The sequence below is a fragment of the Plectropomus leopardus genome, chromosome 21, assembly GCF_026936395.1.
Source record: "Plectropomus leopardus strain MGB_pleo_1.0 chromosome 21, ASM2693639v1, whole genome shotgun sequence".
NCBI lineage: Eukaryota > Metazoa > Chordata > Actinopteri > Perciformes > Serranidae > Plectropomus > Plectropomus leopardus.
The window spans coordinates 6,934,084-6,953,678 of NC_142196.1; the positions used below are offsets into that span (position 1 = coordinate 6,934,084).

The 19,595-nt window shown below is 40.4% G+C and overlaps 1 protein-coding gene and 1 non-coding gene across 7 annotated transcripts in view; one reads left to right on the plus strand and one right to left on the minus strand.

The window, feature by feature from the left end:
• Positions 1-19,595, minus strand: part of LOC121960465 (partitioning defective 3 homolog) — a 383,207-nt gene that overhangs the window by 318,656 nt on the left and 44,956 nt on the right. The window lies entirely within an intron of this gene.
• Positions 19,497-19,568, plus strand: trnaw-cca (transfer RNA tryptophan (anticodon CCA)). The gene has a single exon. It is a non-coding gene; the product is annotated as a tRNA-Trp (tRNA).

Sequence of the window (19,595 nt, forward strand, 5' to 3'; positions counted from 1 at the left end):
CAATGAATGTCAACATATATGAGAAAGTCGAGTGTTTTACGCCACCTGATTTCTGAAACTTATAATAAACACAGAACAGGCCATCAATAACTGGAAGTGTATGCACTGTGCACTGAGGTATGGCGTCATATACAACAGAAACAAGAGGTTAACACATTGAAAGCCATTACATCACTAGCATCATACCAAGCCTCATTGGGTTTAACAGTGCCAGGTAAGTCACGGAACATGTCCCCATTGCCAATATAGCTTAAGTGCAATGTCAACTTTGTGGTTTAACGGCTTTCACACTTAATATCAGTATAAAGTAGATGTCTTTATAGTAGGACCAGAGATCATGGAGCTGTACTCTGTGTGAAGTTGGATTTATATGACTGCTCTTAATCGGAACAGCTTAAAAAATATCATTCTTGAGTCAAGAGAGATGATCTCCAAATGTTCTTGATGCCACTCACTCTCAGTCTGATTGATGCCAAGGTAAAGCACAACTTAGTGTCAGTCTGGGTTACGTGTGTACATATAACCCTGATTGACACTGTGTAGCTGGTATAAATGGTAAATCCTGCTCTGAAGATTTTTCAAATCTTCATGAAACTCTATGCACACGTGTCTCTCCTCTATCGAGTTACTTATGCCACAGTTTTTAGCTTCGCCTCGGACGCCTATTAACAGGTTTCTCCCAAGTGCTCCACCCAGCTTCCCTCTCTCCCCCGCCTATCTATTGACAATCCTCACTCTCCTCATCTCTAAACCTCGCCAGCACAATGCAGGTTTTAGCTGGGATGAGAGACAGTGGTGATGGCTGCTTGAGTTCATCAACAGGGGTATAAGCCCTGAAAGTTAACCAGCGCTGGGCCATTAGGCTTTCGATGTGTAAGCTCTCAGAGCTGTGTAGTATCGCCAATGAACGATGCTTCAAAGATGTGCATGTTGGGAGTCTAGAGGCAGAAGGCTTAGGGCTTTAAAGTACTGTAGTTGTGGGGAAGTTTTCTAAAGTACGGCGAGCTGAGATTTTCTCGCAGAGGGAGGGAGAGGTAGTCTTACAGTACAAGGGATGAGTTGAAGGACTAATGTGTAAACCATCTGCGTGACTGATAAAAGTGATTTGTGCTCCCATCCGTGTCTTCCAAAAGTCTATGAAGAGGATTCGCTCGTAAAAGAAGAGCAGTCCGCTGAGGCCCTTTTGATCAGTCAGGGAGAAACTGAATGAAACAAAAACTTTCTGAGTTTGAAAATGTGACGGTGCAATTCCTCTAACATCTAGCCGCACACATGCATGCACTTGTTAGACTGCAGAACAAATAAATAAACACAATTCCTGGCTGAGAAATCAGATTTATGTGCACACTCACACAAACACTTTAGGTGAGCTCTGGGAGTATGTAATCTGCCACCCTGCTGTGAGATATTTTATAGTGTGGCTGCTACAAAGCAGGGTGAATCACATACTGTACAGTCGGTATGCCTCCATAGAGGCCTGCCTTAATGTAAAGCATAACAGCAGCACTGCCAATAGACAAAGGGAATCCATTTGGAGCCATTTCACGCATGATGTAAAGCAACTAGCTGAGGAAGAGGGAGGACAGTGGATAATAAATGGGACATTCTCCCTCCCTGTCTGCCTCTGGAGGAACACAGTCTTCCCACTCTTTCCACATCAAGGTGACGACAGGATAGAGGGAGCAAAGCCTGGTTTCTTTTTCATGCCTGTTATGCTATTCGTGATGAAAGCATGCCTATAAGAACTTTGGCACTTTAGCAGCTCTCTGAGCAAATTTAGCTCTGCGCAGCAGCAAGTTTGTTCGAGTTTGCAGCTATACAGCAAAGTCATTTTTAACTTTGCAGAGTCGCATGCATATCTGTGTGAAGCATAAGCCAGCCTGAAACAGAAATGAAGCAGAGGAGTTTCGAGTTACTCCTGCTGTGATGAGAAGTCCCTCAACTTGGCTTCTTAAGGAATCTGTGAACATCTACAAAGCATGAAGATCTGACGATATGGACTGGTGCTGCTGAATAGCCTCTGTCTTTAACGTGCTTCTGAATACACAGGCATGCTTCAACAGCAGTGTAATGTGATATTCCTGATATGTGGAGAAGCACAATACATGGTTTTGATCTCTGCAACCAATGACTAACTTAAGTGTCCTTGTGTTTAAAAAAAAAAGCACTTTCTTAGCTCACTTAAAGGATGACAGCATCAGCTAAATACTTAAAATACTTATAAAAACACAGGATCTAAAGATGTCCTTGGCCAAACTGATACAACCCATTACATAATCACAAAATTCCCATTTAATGTGGAAGGATTTTTTAAAGTTAATTTTGTGAGTGACTTGGCAATGTGTAGTACAAGGTTTCTTGCTCACAGAGGAATTTGACCCTGTTCCCTCATCAGAATACATGAGCGCCAACGGTGTCGCCACAGTGCCCCCTGCTGCAGCTGGGTAAAAGTACAATCCAAGGGGAGCCATAAGTCATCACTGCACCACAAGCTCCTATTTCAGCCAGTGGATCATTCTGACACCCTGGAGAGGTGATTATACTTCTTCTGATGTGTGCTATCATTGACATGCTCCTGCCACAGCTGAGTGAGTCAGTGTGGAATGAGGAGATGTTTGGTATAGATCAAAAATCCCCCGGTGTCCTGTCAGTGTAATGTGCTTTTGTAGAGTGCGCACAATGGGTAGACGTATGGCACAAACAAGTTATCTTGCTTTGACTCGCATTTGAAATCTGTGTGCTAAAAAAGCAAGTTTAAGATAAAAGTGAAAATCAAATAACTATTTTGTGATGTTTATTCCCACCATGTTTTGGACTGACCTTGCTGTAATTCAAGTAACTAAAAAAAAAGGGTTCTTATTTTGGTAATCAAAAATTGCATGTCATTTATTGCATACAACTTTCGAATATTTGAATATAAGATTTGATTTGTTGTCTTTATAGCATTATCAGTGAACGACTGAGTTTTGTAACTGTTGGCTGTGGTTGATAAAATAAGTCACAATAAAGCAAAGCTGCCATCTAATATAGAGATATGGATAATATACCACAATACTTAACTTTTCACTTTGAAAAATAATCAACAGCCACACTGAAAATTATGAAAATAACAATGATTTCTAGTTTCAGACCTACTTTTCACCCCCATCTATTAGTTTCTGTTCGCTACCTTTGCACAGTAAGTTGCAAAAGACTTTTTGCAGCAAATAGGTGGACACTGTATCGCCTTTAAAGGTTACGAGATTTTGCCATTCTTCCTCTCTTACCTGCCTGTAGGATAAACATAAAGCATTGCAAAGGCTCAAGTTCTAAAAAGTAGTATGTGTTGCTACACCAAGTGCCTTCTGTGTCATCCTCACAGCCCCACAGTACATGATATTATGCTGTGGTACTTTGATACTTTTAGAGATTGTAAATGACATTAAAACAGTTTAAAAGCAAGCCACAGAGACAATAATAAAGACAGTGAACACCCTGCTTATAAACTCCTCTACACAGTGATTTAATACAGAAACACCACAGCTTGACAACACGACATTCATACAAAAACCTTTTGGGGAAAGCAAAGGTGGCACATTTCAATATTTCATCTCGACTTTTTCCTTTACCAAGCCAGCCGTGAAATACAGCCGGCGAGTGTGTTGTTCCACTCGGCATAAACACAACAGCCCCCTGCTGAGAGCAGCCTCGTTCAAATGGATGAGACATCACATGTGTTAAATAACAGAGGCACACTGCTACACTCTGATATGGGGTCAGAACACTACTGCAGTATTTTTTGTTGTGTTAGGTTTTCTTTACCTCATCAATACAGTGAACCAATCAGAGATACATGGGAATGTAGTTTGCGTTTTCTGTTTTTATTTTGTGTTCTCTATAATGGTAAATGCAAACAGGAGCTGTTGTGTTGTTACAATGTGAAGTATATTCTGTTTCACCCCTAGTGTCGTAATGACGCAGGTTTTTGGTTTCAGTTGAGAAGCTCTTAACCGTAGAGAGTTCACTGAAAATACTCATATTTTTCAGTGCAATATGAATGCATTTATTTCCATTGTGCAATCTAACAGATTTTTACTGCTTGCTGAAGGTTGGCTTCAAATTGCCTCTGAGACACCCATCTATGCCAGGAGTGCAGGAGGGACAGCAGCTTTACTTTCTCATTGTTATGATTTAATTTGGTTTAAATGATCTTTTCTTTTATCTTTTTTTCAGTAATAAATCCCTGTACCATTCATGAGACAAAAAACCCAATGGAAATCTATTGAGTATCTGGTAAAATGTGAATATTCAGTAGCCATTTGGCTGGTGGACAAAAAGGTTCATTTTGCACCCGACGCCTACCTGCATCTGCAAATAAACAAACCAAAAACACGCTCACAAAGTTAGCGACAGAGAGGCATGCATACACGCTGACACAACATGCTCACACACTAGAGGAGAGACCACCTGTCAGTGTGTGTTGAGCGCCACAGGCAGCCTTACCTGCTTGTGTTAAAAGACTTTTTGATATTCATATCAGCTCCATACCCTCCAATCAAATACCTCTCACTTTCCTTTCTCCCTCTCTTTCTCTCTCCCAGACATAATAATGACACGAAATAAAAGTGGAGTGTAAAAATCTCGTAGCGCAGGTGAGGTGTTTGATCTGCAAATCATAGAGAAGGAGGGTGAAAAAACAAAGTAAAGTAGGACAAATAGACACATTGCTGAGAAGTTGGAGAAAGTTTTGAGGTAGAGCACATGAAATGTAGAAGCACGCGCACATTGAGTTGTACAGTATTACACACACATGCAAACACACTTGTGAAGGGATGTGAGTGGTGACAGAAAGTGCACTTGGCCAAGTGATGGGAGGGCATTGGGCCAGGGTGGTTGTCCTGCCAAACTGCCCCCCAGGCAGGCGAGGACAATCCACCATCATGACCGTCATCAACATCGCAATTAGAAAGCAGGACTCAGCTGGTGGTATGGGACTGGTATAGGACTGATGAGGATGGAGGGGTGAAGAAAAGAGAAAAAAACTAAGCAGACAGAGTAAAATGAATGCACATGTATATATCAGCAGCAGCTTTACCATGACAGTCTTAACAAGCAATTTATTTTGACACGCAATTAAACCACTCACTTCATTTCTAGCATCAGAATGCTCTGCCCTGTCTTGGCACTTTCAAAAGCCTCCTGCACATGTGTCAGAAACATCCAACAACACAACAAACCTCAACATGTTGATTTGCATTGGAAACAAGTGAAATGGTCTCACCCATAAGGGTAGAGTTTCTACCTTTTTCAAGAAAATGAAGATTTTTGCAAATAAGTAGATTATTGATAGTGACAAAGAAAATACAAATTAGGGGTGGTAAAGACCAAATCTAGATAGCCAGCCATTCCCCTCCCCACTCTGTCTCAGCCTTGTCTAACACAGATTTAGCTTTTAAAAGTGCTAACTGATAATATTGTGCTTCCTCTGGAGAAAAATTGTCTTTGCTTTTTGAGCCGCTCCTTATATGAAACACTAAAGCCAAGGTAAATGTTTTAATATTTGCTTTGCAATTTATTCTGCCTCAAAAGTAATGTGTGGCTGAAATGTTACTCTGAAGTCTCTCCCTGCAGCAAAACTCATTTTCACAGCCACATGACAAAATATTAATATGGGCTCCAGAATGAAATGTCACAGTGATTTCTTTGTCACACTCAAGCAGGGGCTGCTTTCCTCTAACGCGGTGTTAAGAGGTGCTGCAGGAAAGGGGAAACTCCCGATGCGCCTGCTCTGGTCTCAGGTGCCGCACCTGTGCTAATAGGACTGCTAATTGGCAGCACATACACATATACATGTACACACAAAGGCCAGACACACCAGGAAGTCTGTTTCAAACAGTGTCTGGGGACTGTGTGTGTGGAACAAGTGTCTCGACATTAAGATATTTTTTTAATATCATGGTTTTTAAATATTAAACATGAACGTATTCATCATAAAATGCGCATTGAGACAGGTAGAGATAAAAAGAGAGCGGAGGTCTTTTGACTTGACAGAAGTGCAAAAGCTTGTTGGCTTTTTCCCCATTTTACTCTCAGTCTCCCTGTCCTCTTTATTCAACTCTTCTCTTCCTCATAATAAGCACGGAGGCAACATGTTGAATAAAATATCAGCATGTGTTGTTGACGGCGCAACCTGGTTAAGGATTTCAGTATGTGCATAAACACCAGCATGAACACGCATACATGTGAACACACATCTGTCACTCTACATACAGTATGTCACCATGTTATAAACATCGTCGGGATCAAAACACACACACACACGCGCACACACACACAATGCCAAGAACATCCCCCATTCAGGATATCTAATGCATACTGTATGTCCTAAACCACTGTCCTGCCAAACATCTTGATCACACACACACATACACACACTCCCCGTTGCCATTCCATTTCACATGGAAATGTGTTGTTGCTAAAAACATGCCTCCCTATGCACGCTCCCACAGAAGAAGAAAGGAGCGCATTGCACCGTAATACATCAGAAAAAAAGGTTTCTTTTGGTTTGTGGTGATGGGGATGTGTTCCACAGTTGTTGTTCAAAGAGCCGTATTTGAATACAAGTAGGTGGCACATCTGCCGAGTTTTTTTTCTGTCATGAATTATTAACACCCTGTCATTGCTGGCAGCAACAGTCATCATTATTTCACATATGAATAGAAATAATGACAAAACTGTGTCTCATATTTATCAGTTGTGCCCACACGCTTTTTGTGGTGCTGAAACTTAGAGGTCTTTATGACAAAGAAGAAAACCAATTGAACAGCAAAAGTGTTTTGTTTTTTTTATTTAAGTGAACATAGTTTAGGGGATAACGAGCAACATATAGGAGGTGGTACATGATATAATGTATTTATCGTCATTAGGGGAATTTTCTGTTCCCTTTCACAGAGTGCTCAGAAGCCATATACATAACAGCAGCTGTGAAGCTGGTAGGGATTCAGTTGTTGCCCCATCATGGATTCTTGGCAATATTGATGTCTGAACTAGGTGTGCTGCTTTGGTTGAATCATTATACAAAAAACAAACACTGAATAAAAAACGGTAACTGCATTTGAGTTGAAATAACAGCAGTAATGATTGAAATATATATGTCTGACTTGCAATTATGAAATATAAACAACTCTGATCACATCTACACATGGAGTTGCTTAAATGTTAATGGTAAGGACAAGAAACTGCATTCATTTTCATGTGTTTGAACTGCAGAAAATTAATTTCATTAACGTGGGGCTTGAACTCACTCACTTTTTTACCTTGGCAGTGTTCCGTACCACCTCGCCACTTTAAACATAATGTACCTACCACATAGTTAACGCGCTGCAGAAAAGAAGAGTTTTGTTTAATATGACTTCTGGTAAATGTGGTAAGTTAATGTTTGTGTCTTGCTCTCTGTTTGTGTGTGTGTGTGTGTGTATGTGTGTGTGTATGTGTTGCTGTGATCAATAGAGTCAGTTGGTGAGTCCATGTGCAGTACATTCACTGCCTGATGATCAATACGGGATTAGGGAGGATAGCAAGGTCTGTCTCTTGCCTTCTCTCTCATCTCATGGACTGTTTAAGGGTCCTTGAGGACAAGGTAGGGAGAGGAGAATAAACAGCAGAATGAAGACCACAAAAAGATGTGGACAGAATGAGTCTGTAGTCCTTCAGGAATTCAGACAAAGGTTGTAAAGATTGCTGCACTGATTAGCATTCTTCAAACATTGTGAGGAAAGAGTTTTAATAGGAGATATTAAGATTAGTTCACTGCATGACATCTTGAGGTCCAAAAAGTTTGACTTGAACACATAGCAAAGACTACAGCCAACATCCAACTAGTACATATGTTCTGCGTTTGAGAGGAAATCACTCTTAACAGCAGCAGGCGATGGTAGTCTATCATTCAAAAAGGGAAACTTCAAGACTTAAGTTGGCCTAATAGCCCATTAATAACACAGCAAAGAACAAAGGATATTCATCGTGCGCCAGCAAACAATAATAAAAAAAAATCATCATAACTGTTTCTGCTAAAGAGCTGAATGGTTAAAAAAATAATCTTAACTTAAGAAACAATTTTGTCTTGATCTTTCTCCTTTTTGACTTGAGCACTTTCCTTACTTAGCTGAACTACCAATCAGAGTGATTTCTATCAACGATGGCCTCTGCCACTTATTCACTATGTTGAATGAGCCTAAAATGCCGACAAGGGCCAAGTAGTTCCAACGTTGCGGCACGAACAACAAAAACTAGGGCAACAGATGCTCACTGATGGCCAACCGTCGGTGTGTCAAGGCCCTTGAGAACACATGCACACAGCCAGAAAGATTACAGATGCAGACACGCATATACGAAAGTATATTCTCATGCTTTTATGGTAAGCATAGTCTGTAAATCTAAATTCATTGCCTAAACCCATAAACACATAGCTATATTTTCCTGCAATTGTGTCCCCAGATGACAGTGTCAGGTTGTGTTGGCATTAGTGGGCTAATGAAGTGTGTGTAACATGTAAGTGAGCCTGCCAAGTTTATGACTGCTTCAAAACCAACAGAAGAAAAATATTAATGGAAATGCCTGTTTAAGATAACTTGGTTTTTTTTTTACGTTCCTTCATTTTTCATGTCATGTTTTTCTGCACCCTGTCAAACCTCACCACTGTTTTTTCCTGACTGCATTAGCTCATTTGGAAAATAACAGGATGTCAAGTCCGTTATTAAGAAAAAAGTTAAGCAAAAAATATGCAACACAACAGATCTTAAACATTAACTTCGAGAGCCTTACTTCAACCTTCACATTAATTTATCTTATTTCAGATGAAAACGAAACATTCATTCAGAAACTGGTCATTTTAGACTCTTAAAGGAGGCAAGACAGAGCAGTGTACACACAAACTAAAACACACACTTCTCTAATGGCTCTAGTGAGGGTTGTTTGTGGGTCCTTTGGGGGTGTCATTGGTGGGTGAGGCCACACACAGTGTCAGTGAGTGAATCTGGGCTTTTACAGTGTCATGGCCTTGAAACAAGAAAGCCAGTGAAAGTTCCTGACAATACAGGGGGGGACAATACAGCACGTCGCATGACTCTTCTTCCTCCTGTGTAAAGACAGACATTTACACTAATGCATGTATACAGGACAGTGCTTCTGGCACAACAGAGCAATAATATCACAAACCATCAGATGTGTGTGCATGTGTGTGTACGCTGATGGATGAGTGTCTTCAGAGATAAATGGGTGCCTATTATTTGTGCCTTTTATAGGCAAACTCCCCGCTGACTTCCGAATGGGAATAGCATGCAGTCTTCCCGCACACGCGCGCAAACACACACACACATAAACACACACAGATTCCCATAACGAGCTACAACTGAGGGGCCCTAGGCTGTGGCACATCTGTTGTAGAGGAGACATAAGGCATTCATGCAGGGACTCTCAAGATTCTGCATGAAACGCCACATACACATACTGTACACACGCATACACACTCACTACATGTGATGAATGAGCTTTTTTTCAAACACAAATGAAGAGGAAAGGCATAGTGGTGGAGAGGACTTATAACAATTTTACCTAAAAATCCCTTCTGGATAAAACCGTGGCTGTACACAAAGACACACTAAGACACATTCTCTTAAATTGGCCCACTGACCTTCAGATACCCTCCATAACACAAAGCTTTTAGTATTCTTGACTTCTAGTGCAGAGAGACAGAGGATAAAAAGACAGAGACATTCAACATATAAAAGACAGAAAAAACCCTCCATGCACAAAGCAGAAAGTCACTATGGTCCACATCTGATATTTTCTTAGAAAATCAAGTTTTACAAGATTTAATATTTGCTGCTTGTCCATAATGAACTTTTTGATCTATTTCACTACATCAGTGTGTTATTTATTATACGTATCATTAGCATAATTGATAGCAGAAGCGGTTGTATTCTAGGGCTGCAACTATTTTTTATTATTTATAGATCTGCAGATTTTCTCAATTAATCTATTAATCATTTTGTCAGTAAAATGCTAGAAAAGGGTTAAAGACATGCCAGTATCTTCTAAGTTGGAGTTCCTTGTTTAATACAAAACCTAGAATTTAACTTAAATATCAAATATAAAAAAAGAAAAGCAGTAAATCCTCACATTTCAGTAGCTGGAATCACATAATGTTGGAACGATTCTCAAAATAGTTGCAAATAATTTTCTGCTGATTGAGAATTTGGTAAATCCACTAATCATTCTAGTTTTATTAAAATTGTGGAAACTAATTTCTATCCTACTAGAAAATGTGTTTTTGTGTGTAAAGCTTTGAATGCCACAAATTAAAAAAAAAAAATTACACACTGACCAGTAGCTGTGTAGCACTTCAGCATGTCTGTAAGCCTCCAGTATTTTAGCAGAGCAGGACATAATCTGAAGAGGTCTTTAGCCCTTTCTCATCAGGAGAGAGGCATTGAGAGCACACAGCCATGGTGTTAGAGGGGATTCAGCCCTCTGTCTGCTAAAATATGCCTGTCTAAAGCTCTCCAAACCAGGCTTAGCTTCCCGGCCCTGGCACCACCTCCCTACCTCCTCGTGCCAGTGTCAACTTCAGCTCGATACAGAGCCAACGCCAGACTCAGCTTAGTTTGTGGCAATGTTTGCTCTTCACTTGAATAGGGTTTCTTCTCTCCTTCCTACATTGCTTCCTTCCTACCTTTGCTTGTTTGTCTTTCACTGTTTTCTCTTTCTTTGTTCATTGTCCTTTTCTTTTTTTCACACATCTTTGCTTCTTAATGGCTTGATTTATCAGAAAATTGTAAATTCTTTACTTTTATTTCTTTTGTTTTTTCTTTTGTTGTGCATGCACACCTGACTTTTAAAGGGAATGAGAGATAATTGGTTGAATTCCTGTTACACCAAAAACACAACTATGATTAATATGGACAAAATATAACCCGTTACTTTGCGCCCAGATTATGTGGCGTTGGACATGCCCTATATGCAGTTGCTCGACTTTAGACCATGTGCTATAGATTGTTTCTATAGAGCCCTAAGTAAAAGTGTGTGTGTGTGTGTGTGTGTGTGTGTGTGTGTGTGTGTGTGTGTGTGTGTGTGTGTGTGTGTGTGTGTGTGCGCTGTATTAATTACTAGAATATTAAAACATACCCACATGGTTAAATGTCTACTAGCTTGGTATATATCATATCACCTGCAAAACAAACCATGTCTAAAACAGATCCTTTTCTTCCAAAGTATATTTGAGAAGAAATTTTCAGACATAACCTTGGAGTGACTTTGGATCTGTGAGGGTAATTATATATGGTTGTGAGAGAAGTAGTCAAGTGTTGAAAACAGACGCTCATGGTGTGGAGACTCTTGAGACAAAAGCTACAGAGGGATACTTGTCATGCAGAAGAGACAGTCGCTTGGTTTAACAAGGAGCTGAGAGGCAGCGGGGTGAGAGAGGAATAGGTCTATATTCAAAAGAATAAGCAATTGATGGTAGATTGAAGTTTTCTGTTTAAGATGGCGGTTTCTGTTGAACTGGCTGTGACTTTGTATAAGTAATTTCCTTGCAGACAATTGTACTCTAGAGCCGCATAGTGAATGCACTGTTGCCCCCATGAGGCGAGGTGAAAAAGAAATATGGAGAAGATAACTTCCTCTGAAATGGGCCAGGCTCACTGCAGTCACATAATGAGACATTAAGGATAAATAATAACTCATCCTATTCCAAAGTGGAAACCAGGACAACGTATCTACCCCTGAATCTCTGTCTGATGCCAGTGGGCCTTGTGGGTGCAGCGCTCACCACATATGGATAATAGAGGAAAACGATTCCTTTGTTATCTTAGTGCTCCTAGTTACACCCCTCCGGGGGTCTTTGGGAGGGCAGCACAGGATCGCAGTAGGGGGCCTGTATCTGTCACCTCAGTTTAGGGCCTGTCTCATAGTGGCTGACCCAAATCGGCTCCCTGGGGCAATGCTGGGCCCCTTCGTAGGACTTCTCCACTGCAGATAATGGGCTCGTATGGCAAAGTATCCAGACACTGGAACCAAAGCAGCCCTGACAGCTGTCAACCAGGACAAACATCCTCCTGCATGACACACGCACGAGCACAATATGAGGATGGCAGTGTGTGTCGTTGCTGTAATATGTCAGTGTGTATGTGTGTGGGTATGTGCATGATTGTTTTTCTACATAGGTGTGTAAATGTGTTATTGTCTGTGTAGTTCCCTCCACTTTTTTTCTCGTTTTGGCACTGCCTATCCACAGCTCTGGTTAAACAGGCCGACATTTCCAGACAGTATTCAGGCAAGCCGACGCCATGTCAGGAGCAATTTGGCACATTGGCAGAAAACTCTTCCTGTAGGGAAACTGTCATGGATGAGAAATCAAAGACACCTACGTGACGAGCTGGGTTGCCTTCGAGCAAAAAGAAAGGCTTGGTGACATGACCTGATTTCAACTGATTTACAGGAAACCGCAGCAAAAGATGGAGAAGTTGCCTGCTGCTCTGCAATATGGAGTAATATCATTCTTACCCCAGGCACACGGGTTGTGTATGTCATACTGCATATGCTATACAGCTGAAGCAGTAGTTTTGTCAACAAGAAAGGACCAGTGTCGTCTGTGCTGGTGGCTCAGCAGGTCCATATCAGCAGGTTCAGCAGGCTGTCATGCACTAGTGATGCTTGAGGTTCAAGACCACAAGCTAACCATTGTTCCACATCATCACCTGTCAGTATTTTGCACAACACACACACAAACACACATATACACACACACACACACAGACACACACATATGCAAAACACTGTAATTCTAATGCACATGCTCACATTTTACATTTATGGCAAACAACTACTTGGCCATTTTGACCCTGACACTTACAAAAAAGACTCTGGTAAATAGAACAAAAACTTATCACCATTAAGTTTTTTTTCTTCAGTTTGACTAATCTGCACTGTAAATATCCCTCGATAACTCCACTGCTTTACCTTAAATGACAATCAGTCCAATGCAGTAAAAGCTGTTTACCCAGCACATACTGAGAATTAGGGCTGACCTAAATGGTTTGAAGCTTTAAAATTCATTTGTTGCCATCATAATTTATGTCAAAATCAGTTTTTGGATGCTCCATATTTTATATATAAATGCCTTGTCCTAGAAATCCAATGAATCGAGACATAGATATCATTCATTATGCGTCATTTATTATTTTTAGTTATTCTTGGGCAGGGACATTAAACTTAGTGACAGTTTTGTGACTCCAACTCATCTAATGTCAGTCACTAGCAGTCCAGTAGTTAGACCACATGTAACAGGCTAACAGATACAGTTGCAAGATGTCAAAAACATCAAGTGTCTAATAATTTTAATATTTGCAAAAATGACCCCAAGAAGTTGAGTGCAAGATACCCCAAAGGAAACTGATACATCACACAAAAGTTTTACTCTCTGTGGCTAATGTGGTTAATGTGCAACCTGCCTGTCCTCAACTCTAAAACGGTCAGCCTCTTTCCATTCTATTGCTATTCGTCATTAAAGTACTGGCACACATGCTCATAATGCCGTGTGTATTTTAAAAGGATCACATTGTGGTACTTTGTAGCTCCTTGGTGCACACTTTTTCATCGCATTGTACAAAAGCATAATGCAGTAAATAAAGACTACAAGTTTTATTCTTGCATTTTAAAGAGATTTGGCCTTATAAGAGGTTTATTTCCTGAAGGACTTGCACAGAGATAATGGAGATAATTTTATGCAATATATCACACTTCAAAGAACAGCCTGTGCTGTGTTACCATTATTATTACAGGTTTGAGACTGATGATTCTCCAGGTTCCATAGTGTTTTCTTAATTGAAAACAATCTGCCCATAATAGCATATATAGCTATTATTTTGCTACTTCTTTAAATACAATTACTGACTTAAACCGCACTGCACTCAAAAAGACTATCGAGCTGCAAACAGTTAAAGGCCTGTGGTTCAGCCTCCAATAGAAAAAAAAAAACACAGAGGCATCTCCCCACTGTGAGGGATTATAACTGCATGAGTGGGAAGGAGGGAGTTGCTAAAAAAGAACAACAGTGCTCAACAAATCTTCCCCGAGTAAGTGAAGTTCAAAAACTAGGAATCTAATAAACAAGCAACAACAGACAATAAATCCAAAGCCCCAGAGGAAAATAAAATGAAAAACTGCTTGCTTCCACCCACAAGCCTCTGAGCAGAGCAGCAGAGGTGAGGATAAATTCCGCTACCACACAGAGTCTTTTTGGATGCAGAGCTGACTTTGGTCCTTACAGGCTAATTACAGCTGACTACAGGAGGGTGTGTGTTTGTCAGGATGTATGTGTGCATGTGCAACTCAGAGTGTGTCTATTTCTGTATGTGTGTTCATGTGTAAATATATGGGTGTTATGTCTCTTTTTGTCTAGGTGTTGGTTTTTATTGTCTTCATGCTAGGTGTCGACATTTACACTTTCTGGCCAGGAAAAGTTTTTGTGTGTGTGTGTGTGTGTGTGTGTGTGTGTGTGTGTGTGTGTGTGTGTGTGTGTGTGTGTGTGTGTGTGTGTGTGTGTGCGTGCGTGTGCGTGCATGTGTGTGCGTGCATGCGTGCGTGCCTGTGTGTGTGTGTGTGTGTGTGTAATTTTATCAGCAGTAGCACCTTTCAAAGTTCAAGTATATAACCATATGTTTGCCTGAATCCGAGTGTCAGTCAGAGGATATGTGTCAGTCTAATGGGATTTGTTTCTCAGCAGAAGCAGGTGCTGGTGGCTGACAGAAAACTAGAGAAACTGTCAAACCCTCATATGCTCCTGCATCTATTTCACCCCCAGGTCCTGCATCCTTCTCTCAGAGGGGTAGGTGGTACTTATGGATTGTTATCAAGTCAACTGAACCATGTTTAGAAACATAGCTTCAACTGGAGAAAAAACAACCAGGCAATGGTGGTTTTAGTTCAATTAAATATTAGAGACAAACCTGCAAGACAAAACATCAATTTCGCTGAACATATTTTTGGTCAAATTAACCATGTCCTTTGGTAACTACATTTACAGAGATGGAAGGAGCTATTCACAAACATTGTTGCCAAGAGCTCTCAGCTCTCTGATGCCTATGATGTTAACATTTAATTACCTGAGAACAATCACTTTTACATATAAGTTGGCTTGGGTGACCAAAGTCAGTCAGAGTCCCTTTGATTAGTGAACAGAACAGATCAAGATGACACACAGAAGCTCAACTCCACTGAGCTGTCTGCCACCAGAGGGCAGCATCTGGGTTACAGCAAATGTATGTAGCCTATGAAGAGGACACTGGCTCAATTATCAGCAGAGATCATATTATTTCTGGAGTTCCTTCTAAGGGTAAATTTGACCATTCAATTGCAATAATTAGAAATGGTACAGTTATATTGTAACCAAGACAGGCTGGAAATCAACTTGGAGTAAGGTCTGTCAGCTAAGCACCAAACTGTGGTACTTGAAAAATAAATTATAGTTTGTTTTCTTTTATATCTTTTCATCAGCACAATCAGAAGAAATATCAGTGTTTCCTCCTCCACCTATAGCAAAAAGAACTTTATCTTATTGTATGGCAAAATTCAAATAAGGCTGCACAGATTCACAAAAATGTCCACAAACCGTTGAACTAGGCAATGAATCATTCTAAACTGCAAAGATGCACAGCAAATATAGAAAACAAATGGAGTGCACAATGTGTGAGGTGAATACATTACACTGTCTAAGAGATGATGGTGAGAGACTGCCAGCCAGCCACAATAGTCTTCAATCTATGCCAAAAGAGGCTCCCAAACACATACATACACAAACACAAACACAAACACAGACACAGACACACACTTACACACACACACACACACAGACAGCACAGACAAACAGAGTAATTAGTCTTTGATTTCCCCCGGCAGTGTTCTGGTACCAGGGGGCAGCTGCTGGGACCCTGCTTTAGCCTTGGCTAATTTCACTCACGGCTTGATCTCGACCCAGCACAGGTGCCCACTTGGCACCCAACCGCTGTTGCCATGGCAATGCCAACTACAGGGGCCAAGAAAATGCCAATTGTCCAAGGAGCTCAACCACAGGAGCCATGGATGTGGTCCTCATTATAAACAGGCCACATTAGCACAGACAGAGGACATTGGTCAGATGTGGACAGTTCAGTAAGGCTTTCTCTTCTCCCTTCTTTGTGCTTCCTGCAGGTTTTTGGCATTTTTGTTTTTCTCTTAAGAAAGACATTTGTCAGTTATTCTGAGGCTGGCATCCATTCCGCAAAAAAGAAAGGTTGTGCACTCAGATTCTGTGCAGCAGACAACACACAGACGACATTGGAGACTGCTATAATTTTGGCTTGAGTGCCTCTCTGTGGCTCACAGGTGTCACTGCAATTTCTGTCAAGCTGCAGGTCCACGCCTTCATGCACCTGCTGTAAAACACAATACACTGAATCGCTGAATCAGGTACTTCTGCTGTAACAAGCTTTTTCGTTAATCACCCCTGAGTATCGACCCCTCACCCCTGCACTCATTAAACCCACAGGAGGGGCTTGCTTAGGCTCACCTCTGTTAATAAGGGGATCCAGACCACAAACACCAAGGGACCAACTCCTAAAATCATCTTTACTTATTGTTATCAAGCTCTGTAAAGAGGAAATATCTAGATGGCAACTTGCACACTAAGCAAGTTAACAAGTCAGATGAGGCTCAGACAAGTGTAAAGGGTTAATGAATGAAGTGAAGGGTAATATGAAAAGAAATGGGTGAAAAGTCACAACTATCAGAAAGCGGACACAGCTCATATAGAATGTTATGCATTAATGTCACATTTAGGATACCGTTAGCATCAGACCTGGAAAAAACATCCGATTCCTCACGACTTCTATAGACAAAGCTCAATATTTGTGTGGGGTATAATTTTACTATTTTAGGGTTTATGTGTAACCCAAACAAATCTTGCATTAATCTTGAAAAAATGTCATGCCTGACTGCAGGAAAGAGGGCTGTATGCAGCACGTTCCCTTCTCTTAACTGCACACATGAACACAATAAATTTAAAACATTACTTTTACTTGTTAGCAAACTAGTCTGAAGCTCACATTGTTATACCGCACATTAAAAGGACTTAATTACAGGAATCAAGTTCACTTCTGTGTCAGACAATGAGCTTGTCTTGAGCAACAACAACACTTTTGAAGTGTTTGAAGTGTTATATACCATTTTAAATGCTAATGCAATAGCCCAATTTCCCCACAATGGCCATTAAAGTTTAATCTAATTTCATCTAATTGGCCATATTAAACCCATTTCATTCCTTTATAAACTCATTTCAGCAGACCCATATTGTGAATTTCTTACCTAAGGCCATCTCCTAACCAGGAGTCATTTTAATTGCCACATTGCCATCTGGTGTGTGGATGAAGTGTCTGTATCACAGCAATTTCCAGCCATTTCATAGCTATCAGAGGTATTTTTTTCATACTGAATGAATTTTCAAAAGTCTGACCTAAGGCTCTTGAGCTAGATGAAAGTTTACACCTCCTTTCTAGACACTTTTGACTGACTGTATGAGCTTGTGTTATTTTGCTAGGGGCTCCTGTTGAAGACTTACCCTGCTAAAAAAAAACTGGAGATAGTCTTTTTTGAAATTACTAGTAGTGTGTCTTGCTGTCCATATGAAACAGATATGAGACGACAATCTCTACTATTTTCTGAAAAACAGTTCTTTCTTGATGTTTGATTTATTTGGCTGTGGTAAGAAATGAACATTGAGGTTCAAATATGTAATTTTGATCATTGTCTGAGTCTTGTCAGATATTCTGAAAAGCCAGGTCAGCAAAAACCTACTATCTGCAACACACTAATATGGCCTAAATGTGAACAGTTTTTTTCCCCTTTCAAATCCACTGCTAATTCTGCACCTGAAAAGCTTTGACCCTGATGTAACTGGAACACAAAATCCGCTGACCTGGACTCAGTTGCTCCACTGTCACAGCACAGGGTTCTCAGTAAAGCTTCACGTTCAGCGTTACAGATACATCCTGTGTTTGTACAGTAAAGAAACGAGGTCACAGAGGGACATTTGTATAAAAAAAATACCCCCTATACATCCAGATTAAAATGGTCATACAAAAGGTTTTATAGAATTATCTGGACTAGAAGATGAAGAAAAATGCTCTTCTTCTGCCAAACTAATACACATTTCAGTCCAATCGGTGGCAGTAGTGCACCAAAAAGCTATTGTTGCAACTGCTTGTAAACATCAATGAATCCTTTCAAATCTATCAATTGTTACCGAAACACAATCTATAGTAAATTAATCGCTAGTTGCAGATATAAACAACAATGTTAGGACATGGTGGACAGAGATGGAACTTAAAGGTCCTGCATTTCTGCTCTGTCTGAATGACAATTTTCAGCCTTCTCAGAGAAAAAACTTCCTCTGTGATCTGAGCTAATATGTCACCAACAAACCAACATCAAGTCAACAAAGTTATGTTTATAAAGAAAGAAATGTAGACATAGAGCTCAACTTCACACAGAACAAAACTTGGATCAGTGAGGGGGACATTTATGCAACACAAAACCAGGACTAAAACTAAGTGACGGTAGAGATACACTTTTATATTTCTCATGCATGCGATTTGGAAGTTAGATCATCAATGTGACAATCTGTGGGGCAGAGACAGGCTGCAACATGCAGCTCTATGACTGCATATGAATCACAGCATGATAATCTGACGGCTGAACCTGAGCCAGAAATCATGAACGCGTGCGCGTGCACGCACACACACACAGCTTGGGTGCTCCCAACGGTAATGTTACCAAAACTTGCAATGTGACAACGGTGTCTACATTAACTCCCTTCTGCTTTGTTTTCTCTCCAGTCACAGCAGTGACACACAGGAGATGTGAAATTATTTATTTACAGAAAAACAACAACAAAAATTGTTCCAGTAAAACCATCGACACAACATGGATATCAGCAGTCAGTAAATATACAGTTCGGAGTATCGTCTGATGCACTGCAAGAATGGGATGTGGTCTTTTAGAAAACATCAGAAATATATTTTTTAAGAAAAAGACGAAGACTGAAATGGAGACAAAGTGATATATACAGACGTACAATCACAGATTTTAAATTCACACAGTACTGGGTGGAAACAAATTTCATATTTAATTTAAAACTATACTTTGAATCAAATGAATGCTATCCATTACAACCTACAAAGTTGTAATATTAGTGTTGCCTATTTTAGCAAGTATATATATATTTAAACTTACTCCCATCCAACCAAACTGGAATAAAGGATGAAGTAACTTTACCACAGTCTTAGTAATAGTATAAATGTGGCACAATGCTTTTTACAAGGAGCAGGCAGCAGGAAAGGCAGGAAACTGTATAGTCGACATACTACTGGAATGTAAACAAGGTTATGTCAATACAGGTTATGAGAGAGAAAGGTTATGTGTAGGACCTCGTGGCGCAACGGTAGCGCGTCTGACTCCAGATCAGAAGGTTGCGTGTTCAAATCACGTCGGGGTCAATGGTTTTTAAGGACTACAGTCACTCC